This window comes from Perna viridis, chromosome 1 (genome assembly GCF_037379345.1).
Source record: "Perna viridis isolate PV_CMFRI_1.1 ecotype Kerala chromosome 1, ASM3737934v1, whole genome shotgun sequence".
NCBI lineage: Eukaryota > Metazoa > Mollusca > Bivalvia > Mytilida > Mytilidae > Perna > Perna viridis.
In genome coordinates, this window is record NC_142445.1 from 63463256 (window position 1) to 63484226 (window position 20971).

A 20971-nucleotide genomic window follows, 5' to 3' on the forward strand; every position below is an offset into this window, starting at 1 on the left:
GTATGTATGATTTTAGTTACTTTATGTTCTTTGTTGTTTGTGTCTGTTTTCCATGTCTGGTCTTTGTCCCTGGATTACATTCTTTTGACTACCGCTGTAACTTTGGTTCCCTTGATTACTCTTTATCATAGTAAAGGGTAAAGCCTCTACAAAACGTCTGCACAACTGTTGTGTGACAAAGGCGAGACGAAATACTAATCAAGACCCTCCTGGGAAGTGTCTGCAAGTACGTAAATACCACAGGAAAGATGCATGTAAAACCAGAAAAACTTTTAAAGCTTCTACCAGTGCAAGTTTCGTCAAAATCTATGTAGGCAAATTGAAGTTCACATGGAAAAAATACAATGTACTTCATTTTCTATGGTACATTGCAATTAAGTTTTCTACTTAAAAAGTCAGATAATTTTTGTTGTGTAAACTTTATCGAGCGTTAACCAAATAGAGAGGATAGAGCAAGTGTCAGAAAGTAAAACAACCAAAGTCCCAAGTGATATTCCATTGACCTGAATACCACTATTTTATCTTCCATGCAAAGCGCATCAGGTCAGAATAAAAACAATTACGGGGATTAGCTGGATAGATAATATGTCCAGTACTTTCGCTTAATTTCATAGCACCTCGTCTTCCAGTCAACATGTATTCTTTGTCTACCGTAGGTTCTTCCAGTGGAAAAAGTGTTGGTATCAAAGAGTAATCAAGGGAACCAAGATTCTAACGGAAATCAAAAGAATGTAATCCAGGGACAAATACCAGGCATGAAAAACAGACACGTACAACAAAGAACATAAAATAACCAAAATAATACAAAGAAGTAACAAAAGTGAATTAGCAACTCGGATCTTAACTTTCCCTACAAAAACAATTTCAGCTTATTCGCAAGTGATTGTAATTATCACCGAGATCAAGTACGTTGGATATTCGATGTTCAAACTTTCCAATATCAAACTGAATATCAAACGGTAAAATTTTACCGCTTGAAATTCGTTTGATATTCATTTCAAATTTTAAGAATGTAAAATCTAAATGAATATCAAATTTACCGTTTGATATTCAGTTTGATATTGAAAAGTTTGAATGTCCAATATCGAACATCGAATATCAAACGTACTTGATCTCGGTGTAATTATCAACCATTTCAAAATTGAAGTCACGTCTTTAGCTCCTCTCTTGGAGAGAATAGACCTTCTTGTTTTTATCTGACCTTTTCAACCGAATCATCAGAATTTCCACATTGTCTTGGAAGTCTGAATCAGTAGTGAAGGTGCTTTGGGGTCTGGCTTCAATTTGATGCATACTAGACAGGGGCGGATCCAGTATTTGAGTTTTGGGGGCGTAAATTGAATTTAATGCCGTGCAAAGCAAGGCAAAAATATTATAGGATGAAACTTGTGGTGAAATTTTTTTTCTTACCGATTTAGGGGGGGGGGTCGTACGCCCGGTACGCCAGTCCTTGGATCCGCGCCTGCTAGAGGAATGCAGCTTAGTTGAAAATCTAAAACTGAATATATTTAAAAATTGTGGTAGTTGAATGTGTATGATAACAGGATAAACATTAATATAGAAATAATAAACACCCCGCATTCCATTTTTTTTTCGAATTGAACAGGGATCTTAACTCATAAAGGGACAATACAATAAACAACAGGGCAGGACTTTGTATTTTTATAGTCACGTAAAATATGTTAATTAAAAACGAGTCGGCAAAGTGGCTCCTACTTACTCTTAGGATAGTGATCATGATGTCCATCCTATTTATGTTACTGGAAACTCAAAAGTGTAAATGGCAGACGTACGTAAAGATCAATATACATCCCGACTAGTCGAGTGAGGATACAGACTATATCCCAGCTCAAATCCCCGCTCGATAGGTCCTGAATTAAACCTGTGTTATAATGTCAAATAGAGTAAGTTAGAACTGATCTGAACAAGAACAAGAAAATAGTTGATAACAGGATTATTCTAATGATTTTTCAGCTTAAAAAACTAATACCAGCTCTTGCGGAGGATGGAGGTAGGCAACACATTATAGGAATAGTCAAGCCTCTCTCAATCAATTTTAAATATTATAGTGCGATTTATTTTTAATGAATGGAACTACATTAACTACGAAGTAAAAAAAACAACTAAAAACAAAAAATAATCAAAAAACAAAAACAAAAAAAACTAAACAAAAAAGCTAAAAAACAAACAAAAAAACAAACAAAAAAAACAAATTAAAAACAAATAAAAAAAAAACAAACAAACAAACAAACAAACGCTAGGAATTACGACGACGTTGGGACTACAAATTAATATTTGCTTGAAGTCGTGTTTTAAATTTGAATTGTGTGCTATTTTATTTTATTAACTTGAGATAAACGATACTACAGACACTATGAAGTCAGCCTCAGATCTTGACGTACACTTGGAGATCGATGATAAAGGAAAACTATTGACCAAACTAAACGACAAAGGCGATGACTTTTCGTTTCGTTATGCCAGGGCTTGCCGTCTCTACGCCGCAGATATTTTGTATCACACTAGACTTCTTACAATTAGACTTCTAGAGCAGGGTTATGTTGCCACAGGATTGTAGTCATCACTACAGGTGTTTTATGGTCGTCATTATGAACTCGTGGATCGTTACGATTTATTTATCTGCACCATGAAAACTGATTTGTTCATCGTGTCATAGATTTCCTTTCCTCTTTCGTCTACCTTGGAATTGACTTTTTGTGAGCAAAAGAGGTTGTTTCTGGAAGAGCAGAGGACGGTGCATCGGGTCCATGCTCCCAGTTTTTAATGAAGTCCGAGTTGATCATTTACTTATGTTATTTTGTATGTATTATTTTTGGTTATTTTATGTTCTTTGTTGCGTGTGTCACTTTTCCATGCCTGGTCTTTGTCCCTGGATTACATTCTTTTGAATTCCGCTAGAATCTTGGTTCCCTTGATTGCTCTTTTTATTTGCCACGCTAAAATAAAATGCTTAAGGAACAAAAGTGCGGCATCGACCTTCCACACTTTATTCTTCGTTTTGTTGCTTTGCTTAATTTAGAATTTATTACTTAAAAATGTCTACTACCACGTATCATTACTTACTTAAGGGGTCTTGTACGAACAAAATAGGTCGAAACGAAATGTAACATTTATTTGTGACATGAGGAACGCACAGATAGGGCAAAAACAAACGAAAAGAATATAATGGAACTTCTTGGAAAAGAAAAAAAAAATATAAAAAGAATATATTAAGCACATGCTGTAAAGAATCCACTTCTTTTCTTGAAACATATATTTTAATCGTTATATCATATCCAGTAGCAGACGATAAGAAAACCATGAGGAGAATATGGACACACCATATTGAGTTCGTAGAACTTTATAGTTGCTACGCTTTTTTAAGTGATGAGATACATTATTTTCACTCCAAACAGCCTATCTGTTTGAAGTGTACAAAGTGTAAGGCCTTCAACAAGCTTCTGGATGACACATATCAGATACAACAGGTCCTCGTGCAGATGCAGATATGATTTTCCAATGGAAGGAGTAAATTGTTGAAATATTCCCAAAATGATGATCAATAAACGAGGCAGACTAAAAAGGGCCTAAAATGAAGAATTCACAATGTAAAATACTATCAGACGCTCATTTTTTTGTTTAAAATTGAAAGAACTATAGTAGCAAACCTGGGCTCAAAATGTAGAGCATATCGAGAGGGTCATTTCATACACTTATCTCTCGTTGTTTTTTTTTTTTATCAATTTAAATCGAAGATCAGAAATGATATAGCAGTCGCCAGAGCCTTTAGAGTTGTAAAGCCTGTTAGCATCTGAAATTATCTTACACTACCACAGGAAAATAATCCCAGTGGAATACCCCATTAAGGTTTAAATGCAGATAGTTAGGTTCACTTTCTAGGTATTTCTAATACATCATATTTAATTCTATGCCATTTACGCCAAAAAAGAACTTAATTTTATTTGGTTTGTATTAACAACGATCCAGTTTAAAACAAGTTACCTCTAACCTCACCAGTACCTGTTTATATCTATGCATTTACCCGAATAAACCGATCATTCATTATATTATATTCAATATGTCGATATATTTAAGTTGCCTACAAATGCAATATTCTTAGACGCATAATAAACCATTTGATGTTTATCTAGAAATGAAAACCCTTCGAGATTACAAATACTCATAGTTCGATCATAGAATTGCAAAAAAGCAATGCTGAGTGCCAAATTTAAGAGCTGTCGTCAGATATTTCATGCAGGGCCTGGCGGATCCATATATTTACAAAAAGGGGCAGTGGTTCCCTTAAAAAAAAACTTATATAAAAAAGGAGGTTCCATGCTAATATTCTACCGCTCATTTTTGCTAAACTTCTAACAAAAGGGTAACATAATCCGCGAAATCATCCTGATCTTTCACCCACTGTATCGTGTACTTTGATAACGGTTACCGCCTCATGACATCGGAAGCCCGAAAATGACAAATGAAAATGAAACTTTGCTTTTGTCTGGTGATATTGCTTTTTGAAATAATAATTCTATTTGGCTATTTGGGCATGTGTTATAATGATAGAGCCGTAAGTGCGTCAGGACCTTAAAAGTGCATGGCGAGTGTTTCCTGCATACATAATTGTTGAAATTTGATTCTAAGACTTTGACGTTTACGTTAATGTACGTGTCTCTGGAATCTCAGCGCTTTTACACGACACACGGGTGTTTATTCGATAACTTATAGGATTTGAGCTATATAGCTTATCGACTGAGAAATGTAGCTAGTTGAGAGGGACATGTATCTAAGGGCATGCATGCTTTATGTAAATGATTGTGCCTTAAGTTTGAATGATTCGACAGACAGTTTCGACCTGGAGATCTTTAAATTGAACTTTGACTTGAAATTTAGAAATTCCAACTAGTAGTTTGTATGCAGTATGTTGGATGTTTTGTGTTATTAGTAATTCATATCTAGGTGTTCCATGTAAACCATCATCGAACCTGAATCGCAAACTTTGTTGTGTGTTTATTAAATGTCCTTCGTAATCAGAATGGTGAATTTAAAATTATTCATAGAATTCATTATTGACTAACGTCGAATATTAGCCTAAATAGGATCAAAACTGCCATTACAAGATGCAATTTAACGATTGTTTTAGGCGTAATAATTCAACGGACCGATAAAAAAATTGATTCAGTACATTAGTACTTTGATTTAATATCAAGGCCTGAAAGCTGCAGCGAGAAGGCTTTTTAGCACTCTGTGACATTTGACATTAGGTGCAAATGAAAGGTCAAATGGACCACAGATCTTTGGTGAAGGATCCATGTCTCTACGATTCTACAGGTTCTAAAGTAAATTTTCAAATGCACCCCAATGGATTTCTATCAAAATGAATCACATCCAACCTTTTTTAAAACTGACGTCTTCAAAGCCACTAATCGTCAAATATTCTCTTTCATTGATTTTGGCTTACTGTCAACATCCGAAATGGCACGAATTACGGGGCCCCGATGGGACATGATCTTTTTGGAATCATAAACCATTTTTGTGTCACAAAAATCAATTTTGTGAGACAAATGTCTATTTTGTGTCACAAAATTAAATTTTGAAATTTCTATTTTGTGTCACAAAATTCACTTCTGAGTCACAAAATTCGATCCTGTGTCACAAAAGTCAATTCTGTGTCACAAAATTCTAGTCTGTGAGACAAAATTCAATTTTATGTTACAAAAGTCAAATGAATTCAAAATGTGCAGCATCATGTACACGTGTATTACAAACTTAAAGCATTCACTGCAATGGATAAGGTACGGTTATAATAAAGCACTTAAGTGAAAGAAATATGGGATATCATAATCGTATAACCCACTGTGTCACTTAAGGGACTGTGCAATATTTATCTGAGGGAGGGGCCGGTGCAAATGCAGACGGGCCAAATACTTTTTTTGTAAAAATAATTAACAGGGTGATAAGTTTTTTTTTAAGTCTTTCGGCGGAGCATAAACTTTTTAAAAAATTCACTTTTGTGATATTAAAGACATAATAAAAGAACCAAGTTTATTAACCAAAAGTAAATAAAATAACAGTAGATGATAAAAATCGATATTTTTCAGTTAAAATAACGCGTAATACAATCACAGGTAAACATTCTGACTAGAGTACACGTTTATTTATGAGAAATTATGCTAAATGCACATTTATAAAACAGTTGAAGAAGACGATGACGACATGGAGCAATCTGATCCTGATACAATATCCGAATCTGACTCAGACAATCAACAACAATCTGAAAGTGAAATAAGCCAAGTTCATGAAATTACAACCACTAGATCTAACAGACAAATAAGGGTTCCATCCAGATTTCGAAACTTCTATTTATAATGAAAAATTAAGGACTAGTCCATTTAAAAATCATGCAAAATTCAGATAAAGTGATTCATGGTGAAGAGAAACCCATGGGTCTGACAGTTTGTTTAGGGTCTATACATGCTATAATTTCATTTCATGTAACAATAGTCCTTTCTGTAGAGAATGATAACTCTTGTAAAATGTTAATTTCAAACACAAATCATATATCTTTTTTCCTCAAATATCCAACCTCCCACTGAAAAAATACAAGTGCTTTTGGTGATCCGCAAATTTAAGGTTTATATGCAGGAAATAGAACAGAAATTGGCTGGTTTTTGATATGCATAAATGGCCTTTTGCATGATTTTTATACAGACTGCTACTTAAATGTTGGCTCTTACAATTCTTTATTTATAGGAATTAAAGATGCATTATAATTTTTATAATTTAAGATATATTTTTATATTGTCTTTGTGACAGCGGGGCAAAAAGATTTTTTTAAGCTATTGATTGGATACATCATTTAGGCGTTTGTAAACAAAAGGGAAACGAAAGTTAGACATGTACTATGTTGGTTTTTCATCTCGCCCGACCTGTTCCACTCAACCGAATTTCTTGTGTCATACAATTGAATCGGAATGAAATAAGGAATCTATCTGTATCTGGCAAAAAAAAAAATCGTGAGGGATAGTGGAACAAAATATAATCTTTCGCCGACTTGGACAGATTAACAAATTTCACCGCACAAAACATTTCTAATATGATTTTCTTGGCTAATCTGACGATTCTTTTCCCTGCAAAATTTGGGACAAATACATTAATACAAACTATCTTGTCAAATTTTAACAAATTTGGTTACGATGAATAGGTCTGGCAAAAGCATTTTATAGTTTAGTTGAAAGATGTCAGGAAATGATCGCGTGAATCCCAATAAATCGAAATAAGTCGCGTGGTTTCATAGAAAACATATGATAGCAATTTCAGTAATTTCAAAACAGTTTTACTGCAGAATGCAACTTAAAAGATTTTTTTGTTTAATTTCGCTTAAAACGGCTTAACCGTCCTCCGTTGCTCGAAGTAATCGGAAACCTGCGTCTGCGAGACCCGCGGTTACTATATTTAATGAGAAATCTTCTTCAAAAAATCGTGATGAGAGAATTCATTTGCATATCCAAATAATTCTGTAAACTAATTTGCATACAAAATTGACTTTTGTTGGCACAAAATTGAAAATTTGTAGAATGTTATAAATTTTGTTAATCTGAATTAATTTTTGTTGAACATAATTCACTTTTGTCTGTACAAAATTGAATTTTGTGTACAAAACCACAAGAGTCCCATTCGGCGCCCGTACGAATGCGATATGCTCTAAAATCGGGTGATTTCCGCTGAAATCTTGGTTTCCTTGATATGATGTGCTCCTTCACTTGCTGACCTTTTCCTTCACTCTATGAGGCTAACTTTATAGCTGATCTGACCCGAAAGAAAGAATATCGTTTAGCTAGATCCTTCTATCTCAGTTACCGGTATATAGATGAGGTATTATCTTTAAACAATCCTAATTTCGGGGATTTGATACATCGCATCTACCCCAAAGAACTTGAGATAAAGGATACTACAGACACTGTGAAGTCAGCTTCATATCTTGGCCTACACTTAGAAATCGATGGTAAGGAAAACTATTGACCAAACTTTACGACAAACGTAATGACTTTTCATTCAAAATTGTCAACTTTCCTTTCTTCTGTGGCAACATCCCTTCAGCACCTGTGTATGGAGTGTTCATATCACAACTCATACGTTATGCCAGAGCTTGCCGAAACTACGCAGACTTTTTGTATCGCGCTAGAACTCTAACAAATAGGCTTCTGGAACAGAGATATGTTGCTACAAGATTGAAGTCATCACTACAGAAGTTTTACGGTCGTCATCATGAACTCCTGGATCGTTACGGTGTATCCATCTGCGCCATGAAAACTGATTTATTCAACGTGTCATATTTTTTCTTTTCTCGTTTGTCTACCCCGGATTTGACTTTTTATGAGCAACTCGGTGGGTATTTCTAGAAAAGCAGAGGACGCTTACCCTACCGTTGCACCTGGTCCATGCTCCCAGTTTTTAGTGGAGTCTGAGTTGCTCATTTGCTTTTGTTACTTTGTGTATGTATGATTTTAGTTACTTTATGTTCTTTGTTGTGCATGTCTGTTTTCCATGCCTGGTCTTTGTCCCTGGTTTACATTCTTTTGATTACCGTTATAACCTTGGTTCCCTTGATTACTCTTTCGTAACCGTGATGATCCGAATGTTTTCAATTACCCGTAACCAGATTAAAAAAACTGAAATGGTTATTATTGCAGCGGACGGGTTAGCATTTTTCGAACTATAATGGACCTAGAGAGTATACAGCTATATTATTTGTCAATGGAAAGATAAAACAATGTTGTTTTAGAATATCATTTTTTTCTAACTGAAAAGTGGTAAAGTTTTCTGCTATTTCGCATTTATTAGAGGAGGGGTCAAAGATCAATCGAACCCAATACACTTAAATATTTAAATTAATGTGAAATCGTTCATTGAAGGTATCGGAAAACAATGTAACAATAACCACACATAGAATTTAAAAAATGTAAAAAGAATTTTTTTCGACACAAGTTGACTATTTAATCCGAAAAAAATATTGCCTCTAAAATGGTTGCATTTTAGTGCATTTTCAATGATTAAGATATAAGTCACCGTAGAATGTAACAATGTATATCTAAATATTCTGTACTGAGAAAGAAATGAAATAAACACAATGTTCTCGATTCGACCTGCAAAATGAGATTTGCAAAAAAATTAGCAGTGGCGGATCCAGGGTGGGTGGATGGTGGGCATAGAAAAAAAAATCATTGAAAAATAGTGTGTGTTAAATCATTAAAAACACTCACTTTGTGATCCTTACCGGTAATCCTGTCAAGAAATGTTTTTGGGCCCCCTTACCTAAAACTGGATTCGCTACTATTTAGACTACAAATCTGTGCACTGTACGGTTACAGAAGAGAGGGTTTCCGCGTTCACTTTGTTCTGCCTGAGCTATTCTTCGGTCACACGTGAACCCGCGGAAAATTTAGCATAGAACTAAAGATAAACATTCTCTCAGAACTATGATAAGAACTTCAAGCGAAAAGCATGGTTCAGAAAGTGTCAAGAAAATTATCTAAACCGCTTTGTGGCTTTCAGTGATTGGGTTTACTATCTGCTTTTTTTTTAGTTTTTGTTTTTAAATGATATAACATCGTGCCAAAAGTTAGTCCCATTTTTAAATTTTACATAGAATATATATACAAAACTACTTTTTTCAAAAGCAATATTGTAAAGCTGTCCTCTCACTAATCTTGTTGAAAGTTCCATCAACAGAGAGATGAAAAACAAAAAAGGTTAAATATCTACTTGGGTTTAATATTTAATAAGAAACTCACTGCTACATATATATCAACTAAATAATAGACTTTTGAAAAAAATATATAAAATCTCGGTCTCCATCGATTTTTGGACGAATTTTATTATAAATGCGTGTTTTTGTAATGTATATAAAATATTTCGTTATTGCGCATAAGTTTCGCGTTAATACACGGAATTTGCGTTATTACGCGAAAGTAGCGCTGGCGCGTTGAATAGCACTCCATGTAAGAATCATGTAAAATGTGATTCATGGTTGGAAAGCTTACATATTTTTATTTTTGATATTTTGATTGTTTAAAAAGTTATAGTTAACAGAAACTAACATGTTGCTTTTCATATAACCCATGCTCTTAGGAGATAAAAATATACAAAATGTACTGTAGAACTCAAAATTAAGGGACATTACTTTGTGAATGACACTACAATACCATAGAAACTGTCGGATTTTCAATATGGATTATATCCAAAGAGCAGACAGATTGGGATGAATAATTAAACATTTCAGCATATAGACCTATATAGCAACATGATAACAAAATATAAATGTGTAGTTTTTTTGGGGGTGTATCACATTTTACAGAATTTGCATGATTCTTACTAAGACTACTATTTAATACGCGTAAGTTTTGCGTTATAATGCGATTTTTTTCAGTGTCTACGAAAATGAGCCCAGTGGGCTTTCGCAGAGACGAATTGAATAAAGTCTAATAAAGAATCATTGATACAATACACAAAGAAACGTACAAAACAAACTTTAGACATGGATCATATATGGTAAAAATCTTGAAACTGGTGTCTTTAATTTTGATTTTTAAAATAGAAAAAAAAAAACATGATACATGTGCAACACTGTTTTTCCGAGGGTCATGCACAGGGACTTGCTCCCACTATCAAATATGCGGCCCCACTAGTATATAACATATTTTTGTGTTATGTATTAGTAGGGATGCATATTTAATAGTGGGAGCAAGTCCCTGTGGGTCATACACTTGAAATATCGAGCGTCAGTAATAGGACAATATCCAATACAGGAATACATTAAACAGAGATAATGTAGCAAACAGCATAAAATACAATTTCATACAAAAACCGAAAGTAAGGAAAACAAAACACAGCACCCACGAAAAATATCTCATTTTTCTTTAAAAAATCGGTGACATATTGGCGGGAAAACTTAAATGAACTCCCCTTCGGACACCTCTTGCTTTTCCCTTATCCACATTTCAGAAAGATATGGTGAACCTTTAAAGAGACTTGAACAAAAGGTAAACCTTCCGTAAATTTAGTGTGTATGATTCCTTTTTGATGTAAATCAGTTTGAAACAAAGAGGTAAGTTATCAATTTACTTCGAGTAAATTTACTTTGATCAGTGTCGTTTATCTCATATTAAACGCAAGAAAGTTGTGTTGAACTCACGTGTTGCTGAAGTCGGCAAACTTGGCCTACTTTTTCAAGCTCGCGAAATTAGTTGTCACGTTAGTTTGTGTCTATACATTAAACGTGTAGTTAATTTTCTTGTGTTTTATATTCAATCTGTTTTTAACATTTGAAAAAAAGAACACTACAAAAGTTCGAAGTATAATTATGTACAAAGGTGGTAGGTTGATGATGCTGAATTTTAAATTAACCATAGCACTTGTATATAACTTATAGTCTTTTCAGAAAAGAAGTTTAAGTCATGGTTATTAGATAAGTTTAGCAGTGTTTTTTCTTGCCTTAAATAATCTCTATTTACTTTTAATTACAGCCACAACCTATACTTATCACCTATAAAACTTTCTTTTAGTGTTTATATAATGTAGTAAACCCATGGAGATAGAAAATACACAAAGATTCAATTGAAATTAAAATAATTAAGAAAAAACAGCTGTGATGCATCAGACAAATTATTTATATAGAGTCAGCTGTCATTGATTAATTATTTCAATGATTGTAAATTCCATAGTAAAATATGTAAAACTATACTGTTCATTCAGAGTATCATGTGTACAAGATGGCTGAATTTTAGAGATATTAATAGTAACAGCTTAATTCAATCATTCTTTTTAGGGTGTGTTTTGAACATGTTTATAATGAGGCAAATGACCTTCAGTTCTTCCTTGAGTCTCGAGCTGCCACAAGAACATTATAATTGGCTATTAATCGTATTGAGTGGGATTGCAATGTTATTAACCATTACAAAAGATTTAAATACACATCAATAATTGTAAAAGATTTTATGAAAAGTTTACAAAGGATCATTGATGTTATTACATCTGAACTTATATAATGAAGTTTGGCATGATAGACTGTTCATGTACCTGTGTTATATTTTGTTCCGTGTGTTTAAAGATCGTGCTGAAAGAATCAATTATATTGGTCAGAAAAAAAACTCATGTTTTATTTATTAAAGTCAATTTAGTGCAAGATTTTCCAATAAAAACATTCTTAACTTGATCACCTTTAGGTGTTACTAAATGCAATGAAAAGATATATATTTGTTAAAGATGAACTAACCCATTGCGTTTCAATGGCAGGTCCAAGGGGTTCCATGGTTAATTTTTAGAAAATTTTGGCAAAAATGTGCAGATGTAGCCTGTGACTCTTTCTTTTTCCTGACCAAAACTTAGCCAGGTGCACTGAAATATGGACATTGAAAGAGATCTCTTTTACTGTAATTTGTTTTTCCTCTGATGTTTGGAGGGAAACTTTGTAGCAAATTTCCTCTGATTTTATGTATAAATAGAAATGTTCTTTGTCATGCTACATGTAATGACTAAATATCAAGAATTTCATATAACTTTATTTTCTGTAAATTATTTGCACATTTGTATAGAAAAATGAATAATTATTTCACAAAATTCAAGTTTCTTTAAATTCTACCTATTTTAGTGTTAATTTATTCTAGCAAATGTGACAGAAATAAAACAGAACAGCTATAAGAATGGAAAGGGAAGTTCACAGTCCAGGTTCACAGGTGAGTCTGGTCTTTTTCATATCATTATTGTATATTACATTATGATAACTTAATCATTTTAATTGGCATACCACGAAAGTGGGCATGCATTAATACCTTAACAAAGTTACACGATTTAGATTTTATCAGGAAAAAATATTGGAAATTAAAAATCTGTGTTTTACGGTGTTAGCTGGTTATTTGCTGGTTATATCTGTGTTTTTTTTCATCAACTTTGTGATTGTACATAAAGACAAAGGAGTAATAAGAAAGATTCACTGATTTACTAAATAACATAGGTTGACTCGGCATGTTTTGGTTATTGAAGGTATGTGACTTTTTCTCACTCATGAAAAGAAATCATGTGCAGAGAATGAGTGTTGTGAAAGTTGAGAATGTAAGGGAGGGGTCTAGTGTGGGAAAATCAGAAAGCTGAAACCTCTGGGGTGGGGCCTTTATAGAACTTTGTGAATGAAAATGTCATAAAAATAATCCTCCAATCTAATCAGGGGCCTTTCAAAGGAAAATGGTATTGGCGTCCTGAGTTAAAAGGTTAAAATATAGGAGTACAAAATATGATACTGAGTAGTATATGTCACATGAACTGGAGTCAATCACTGCTTCAACACTGAATTTAACATCAACATTAAATAAACACCAAAACAAAATCATAAGAAAAAACAGGGACACTATTACATTGGCTATGGTGTATATATTTATTAAGTTTTTTTAATGTTGACAAGATATTTTCAAATAGTTTCAATATCAAATTAATTGTTTTGTGATAATATTTGATTTTGGAGATATATAGATAGTTCAGGAGGAAATATTAGACAGTGTAAATTTACTGCTGGTATTTCAGTAGTATAATACTGTTGTCTATCATTTATTTTCCCTTCATTGAGCCTCAAATGCATGAAAGAGAATGCACATGAGTATTATCTGTAATAAATTGGTTATGTGTTTTGGCAGTGGCAAAGATTATTGTATGATTCACTGTTGTTTGAGAATGTACTGATTCAGGACACTTGAGTGCTGTAAATATTGTCTAATTGGTATGTAGAAACATAGACATGCCTGGTATGGCATTGTTGCACATTGAAGACACTGTAGAATTTAAAAGTGAACCATATACTTTAAGTAAACACTTGTATTAAAGAAGGGGTTGCAATTTATATTTAAGGTTAAGAGGGTCAGGACTTGCAGGTTTTAAAATTCATAGGGTTCCCAACAGGAACTAAGGAGCAGGAATATGAAAAGGATTCAATTGTTGAATTTTGTAATATGCTGAATATCCTTCTAATTTCCAGGAAATTAGTTCATATTTCATATTGGATGTTCCTCTTCTAGCTGAAAATATTAAAGAATTTGCAAATTTTCAGGATGAAATAGTGTTTTCAAGGTTACACAGTATGTACATGAGGTACATGTACTTTAGTGTTTGAGCTTATCATTATTTACTCTGAGACTGTTTGTCTGTTGGTCTGTCTGTCTTAATCTGGTACCTTTAGTTATTAAATTACTCCTACACAAATCATAATCATATTCTCCTACATGAATGTGTTTGTATATGTTAATGATTTCTTGGTAAAAGGCTTTGTTAACACAAATTTGAACTTCCTGAAGTAAAGTATCATTTTATACTTCCTTAGCAAGGGTCCAGAAATTTTGACAGCCCATGCCGGACATTTTATCAAACTTCAGCAGACATTTTTATCAGTCTTTTTACATGCTCAGATCGAAAATGAACTTTGTATGTAATTATCTTAAGATGAATATTGGAAAGTGTGTTATTTCATCACATACTCTGTCTTTTACAACATAGGCAAACAGCCGAAAACTTCCGAGTGATAAAAAAAAATGTTGATTATTTATAAAAGAAAATCGTGAACACATTTTGTCTGTTGATTTAAATGGTCTGTTGACTTCTGTGTTAAAACGATTCAATCATCGAATTAATAATTACAAACTATATGTACGACTGATTCAAAGTTTCAGTTCCATGTGCTTTCATTACCTCTGAAAGATCAGCGGGAAAATGGTGGACTTGTCAGTATTTTTTCTTAATTAATAAATGTATGAAAATTCTCAATTAATTCGTATAGGTACCGTTAATTTACTTACGCAATCAACTAATCAGTTACAGATAAATCACAGTCACAGGTGGCTGCACATCTGCAAAAATTGACACACCTGTCAATTAATTTCCAATAAACAATTAGGAGAGAAGTAGACAGGATGTTTATACACTGATAAAACCACACAGACTGTAATTTATAAGGGTTGATATTTTTTTATGTCCGATATTGGAAAATTGTCATCGGTCATTTGCAAAATTTGTCGGTCAATGACCAGCATTTTTGACCGTTTCCGGATCCATGTTCCTTAGGTGTAAGTAAGCCGCCTTTCAATTTATTGTATATGAGAATCTCCTTGCCCGACAATCATCCTGTCATTCTGTCCAATCTCTGTGTCAGTTACTACTTATCAAATTAATTTTAAATTTGGTATGTGACTTCATAGTGAGTGGACACATTGTTGGGAATTTTGGTTGCTGTCTGATATAAACTTCTGGTGAAGTATAACTAAGAATGCCCATGATACTGAACAAAGAGAAGGGAATAGGTGTATTGCATGGTTATTCTCAGCATTTCATTCCATTGTTTCATCTATGGGCCTTGCTTGTAACTTATGGTATATGGAAGGTATCTGGGATTAGATTTATGGATTTTGTCATGCTTTCTATAAAACTGGTATGAATGTAATGTTGTTGAAATATAGAGTCTGAATGAACTAAGGACAAGTCTTTGTAAGAATGAGGCAAAGTGGGAAAGCATGCATGCCAAAAATCCATCAATCTGACAATATAATTTCACTTGAAGAATTTTTCTTTATCTGTAATGACCACTATTACTTGATATTTGTACCAATGGATATGTTTAGAATTTTTCATTATGATGTTAGAAAAAAGTTTTTTACAGAGTTGTCTGCTCTTGAAATTTTCTTTTACAGTGCATATCAATGTCTGATGTTGCAAATTGCACTGCTGAGGTTGTGAGTTTGTTCACACCTTATTTCATCCATTGCCTGAATATTACAAAGACTTGGCACTTAACTACGAAAGATTTCTGGCTGGAAATAAATCTTAAGGCTTTATTGTAGGATGAATAAAATAAAATAAACTCACTAAGCATGCTGAAGCAAAAAAAAAACCTGGAAAAAGGCAGAAAAAAATTAAGTAATGTCTTTTCACATTAAAGGTAGATGATAGTCTAAGGCATGTTTATAGTGATATTCTCAAACTTATACAGATAATAGGTTTAAATTCAACTCCATAAAAAGCCCATTTCCTTTTGGATGTCAAACAGCAACTTTGTAACACATTTCACTAATGTTATTCAACAGAGGTCAATGTTTCTTTGCGAGAAATATATGTTCTACCTTCAATCTTTAATTTAAAGTGTAGAGTTTCAGCTAGAAAATGGATTCAGTTTCACATTGATATCAAATTTCTGACTTGTTTTAATTAATGTTTTCATTCTGACAAAATAAAAAGATAAAAAAAAAGAAAATTTATAGAAAATGCAAAAAGTGCAGAATCATGTCATAATCAACACCTGTAGATAAATTGAAAATTTCTACAGATACCTGTGCAGGTATGTTAGGGTCACACTAATATTTGAAGGATGAAAAACATTTAATGAAAAAACGGGGAATGTATTTTTCAATTCATTTTCTGAAATCTGCTGCTAGAATCAAAATGTTTGCAAAGGGGGATAATTCATCTTAAAGGTCTTACATGTTCCAAGTAGGGGTATTCTAATTTGTGTTCCATATATTAAGGAACCATTATTTGTGCATTCAAGTCATTTAATATACACTTTTGTGCTTGACCTGAATACTGAAATCATATTAGCTGATGCTAAATTTCTGTCAAATAAGTCTATCCATTAGGATTTATTTGTATGTTTTTGGAGATAAATAGTCATATCATTGTAGAAGAAATAAATAGTTGTATCATTTAACTTGAAATAAGTTTTGCTGGGTTTAACACCTTTTTGTCCACTTAAAATATTGATAAAATATGATAATATGTATTGTTTAGTGTGACTAGCAATTACAAAGTGAAATGTATTTGAACTTTGGCATTTACTGTTTTAAGTCGCTAATATTTTTAGCGACTTCTTGCACTTGTAATTTCAGTACTTCATATACACATATGATTTTCATAACTATGTATTTATACTCCACAGTATGCTGCAGTTCTGTGCTGTATTTGCTGCCGTAGCATCAAAGTTCTAGCTTCATACAAGATGAAAATGTACCTCTTAGATATCATACACATATGTTCTACATGTGTTTCTTGCTTGTATGAGAAGGGGAAGTTTACATGAAGTGATCGGTTTGCATTGAACATTACCTAGTTTCCAATTCAGGCACCGGGGCTCATTACAAGACTATATTGGTAATATACATTAGTAGGGGCCAAATATTTATGTTTATTCATTGCCAGTTAATTAATCTGGTTCCTTGGTCAATAAGCCACCCGAAAATTGCTAAAATATAACTCTTTTTGAAAATATCATACACATGTCTATGTGGTTTTTCAACTAACCTGGGATGAAATAGGGTCAGACAGTAGTTTTTTGCTTAATCTCCAAAACTGTAAGGTTTAGCCAGATTCTGACCATGGGTAAAATGTTTAGCATGATGAGATCTATCTGTGGTCAAATATTTGTTTTAATCTGTTAAGCCATGTTGGACTTATTGCCCTTTTTGACTTTTGTTTTGCTATTTTCAATGTTATTTCTTTCAAAAACCTTCTCTGAAACTACTTGATTAGTTGGAACCAGACTTATCATTGGGGTATCTTGCATAGGACTGCTGTGAAGGTTTTTGATCTGTCAAAAAACATGGCTGCTGTTACTAAATATAGAACATAGGGGGTATTTCGCATATATCTAAAAAAACTGTTAGGTTTAGCCAAATTCTTTCAATAGCTGTAATGATCCTTATTCTGAAGGAGTTATTCGTGGGTATCAATTTTCTTGGTTTAGGGAAAAAATATCAGTTCGTGGGTTCTTGAATCGTGGATTTGATACTCAATCATACAAACGAATGGAAAATTACTTCTTTGTTTGGAACCAAATTTCATGGTTTACCTGACCCACGAAAACCATGACAATTGGTACCCCACGAACAATAATATTTCCACAGTATTATAAGGCCTACAAAAGTTTTCAGGGATCAAAGTTGTCAGACGACTCCTTTTAAGAGTTATTGCCCTTGAAAGATGAAAAATAACAATTTTCAGCCAATATCTTGAAAACTATGATAAATAGAAACTCACTTGCTGAAATAATCCTTATGATAAGTCCTACCAAAGTCTTCTTGATAAAAAATTTTTGGACAAATTCTTGTTAAATTGATTGTCTTTGAAAGGCAAAATTCAACCAGGTGAGCGATTCAGGCTCCTGGAAGCCACTTGTTAAGTCACTGCATGATTAGATGGATACATGAAAAATTCTTGTGAAACCATAGAGTGGGTGTACAGCTGGCAGAAGTCACTTGATTTTAGAGCATATTTCGGATGTTGAAAGTAAGCCAAATTCAGTGGCAGAGAATATTTGAAGATTAGCAACTTTGAAGACTTCAGTCTTTGATTTTTGTTTTTGATTCTTCAGAATCAAAGTACCTCATGTCACCAGTCTATGCCTGGAACATCCCTACTTTTTCCAAACTCTACATGGAGACATAGCCCAAATGTAATTCTTTTATATCATTCAATACCTTTATTATAACCAGTTAGCAAGTTTCTGGCCATTATTCAGCTTAATAATATTTCATTATTTCTACAAATAAAGTTGAGATCTAGTCTTCATTTCAACTGAAGATTTGAGGGACTCCTTTTTTTTTTTGGCCTTGAAAGATATTTAGTAATAAAAATCATTTAGGGAATTAAGCTCTTGCAGTAATGTGTCAAGAAACATTAAATGTATTGAGCATGTTCCATTTAACACACTTTTCAGTCAAAATCTTCATCCTGTCATCAATATTTGATTATTAACATACAGTGATTTTAACTGGCAGAAAAATACAATTGATGAAGAGTTTTTAGGTTTTGAAAATTTTTATGTTCATCAAGGAAATTATTTTTTTAAGGTGAAATTGGGCCCCGTGCAGGTCCGGGTGTTAAAAGAATAGGCCTGCAGCAGCGCTAAGCTTGTCGTATAAGGCGACTAAATAGTGCTCAGAAACCTAGCCGGGGGCTAGGCGCTCTGCCCACAGAGCAACTGGGATGTGTGCCCCAGGTGGTGGAATGGGGTACCCCTGGCGTGTTACATGCTGGGGTTGTCAGGCTATAATACGGAAAACCTGACCGCAAACCATAGTGGTGCACCGTGTTGGGAAAGATGCCACATTCCTCGCACGTTAAAGAACCCTGCTGTGGTATTCGATAGGAGTAGGAACCTTTGCGCTCCGCCACAGGAGGCTAAATTGCCTGACGTTACCCATCCCCCCCTTTTTCCAGTGGCAATCAAAATTTGTCGACCCTATTGTCCTTGTATCCCATCCTTTTTTTTTTCATTTCATGTTCATTTTATCATCCATTTCATGTTCATCGTCTGAATATAGCTGAAATATTGCTGCTCGGACGTTAAACCCCAACAAACAACAAACATAAGGTGAAATTGGTATTGCAGTGTAAAATAAATACTCAGTTAAAACAGTCTTTTATGTACATATGTAAATGCTTATTAACTTTTGGACAGGTTTAAAAATTTGGGGAAAAGGTGAAATGGAAGAAAATTTATAAATGGGTGTGAAGTTGGATCCTATTTAATTATCAATTACTGTTTATACGGGTACTTTAGAAATCAGTTGTAATGATTGAAATTCAGAATCTACATTTAAAAAAAAAACCAGCTCTATATAATATGGGAAACACAAATGTATGATTAAAGTTTTATTTTACATTATGTAGTCTTTGAAAGTTTGTGCATGCTACAGTTTTCACTAGAATAAAAAAACTCCAGTGATAACAGCACTTTGATTATACCTTCAGCATTTGTTGGTGATGCAGCCCTTAATGGGGCAGCAGAATCAGATACAGGAGTGAGATAACAGGACTAAGACTGAAAAAAAATGAATTAACTGGGGTATTAAACATGATATTCTTGTCCTGATGAAGTATATGTACTTAAAGACAAACCACAATATTGTTCATATGCATTGAATGGCACAGACTATTGTATCTTAGGTAATTTGTGATGGTGCTTTTTCACCAAATTTGTGATATATCTCAGTTTGACCGTAGAGGCAATATGATGTCAAGGTTCAAGGGCCGCTTTGAAAAATCTTTGGTAAAAGGAAAAAAACTAAAATGCTCCAAAATACTATCAGAATACAACAACACCAGATGCGATTTTGCCAGAGTTAATTCTGGGAAAGATGCTGAAAAAAATAGAACTTTGGGCAAGGGGTGAAAGGAGAATAATTTAACCACTGGAACTTTCAGAGCAGTTGGAACACAGGTGTGAAGATTGCAGTGATTTACTACTGTTTACTAATGTATCAGAAATTCGGACTTGGTTCCCTCATGTCAGTGGTTTACAAATCCAATTACCTTGTCTTTTAAATAGATTTATTTATTAGTCTTCTATCTTCTTTAGCTATAATTATGCAGCTTGAAGTACATACAACATATGAACAAATACAATAAGATTAAACAAATTGGGAGTCCCTTGTACTTGGTTTAAATGAAAGTCACATAAACAATTAGATATTTATTGTCCACCGCTGCAATGCCAAATTTCTGTCTATGTGTCCGTCTGTCCTTCACACATATTCATGACTACAATTTCACAACTGATCCTGATGAAACTTATACCTAATGCTACTAAGACTTAATAAAATTGATAATCAGCATTGTCCGATAATTTTTGGGGGTGTAGTGATGGTCAGGTGGGAGACATGGAACAATGTTTTCTTGCAGAATTATTGGACAATTTTTGGGCAAAATAGAGGGGCGCCGCACCCTGTCCCTATCACGCCTGTGCCCCTCTGCCCCTATTGAGTACCCCTTAATGCCCATTTACAATTATCTGAATGGCCCTTTAAGATTTCCACCCTTGTTAATAAATTACCCCAAGCCAATTAAGAAGTGTCACCTTCATTAACTACATCCTGTAGTAATTAACCCTCAGGTAAACCTCAGGTAATTATCAGTGATCAATCAGCTGACCAGGGTTATCGGA

At 33.7% G+C, this 20971-nt stretch overlaps 1 protein-coding gene across 6 annotated transcripts in view; it reads left to right on the top strand.

The window, feature by feature from the left end:
• The first annotated feature begins 10996 nt into the window (after positions 1-10996).
• The window catches only part of LOC148629807 (protein phosphatase EYA2-like), a 114743-nt gene continuing 104768 nt past the window's right edge, over positions 10997-20971 (top strand). For 2 of the 6 annotated variants that reach the window (XM_088557391.1, XM_088557428.1), the window contains exons 1-2: positions 11014-11107; positions 12666-12734. The gene's annotated coding sequence lies outside the window, so the exon portion shown is untranslated. Of the gene's footprint in view, positions 11108-12665; positions 12735-13010; positions 13042-20971 lie in introns of those variants that run through there. The other 4 variants (XM_088557438.1, XM_088557402.1, XM_088557419.1 and 1 more) reach the window with 4 other exon arrangements.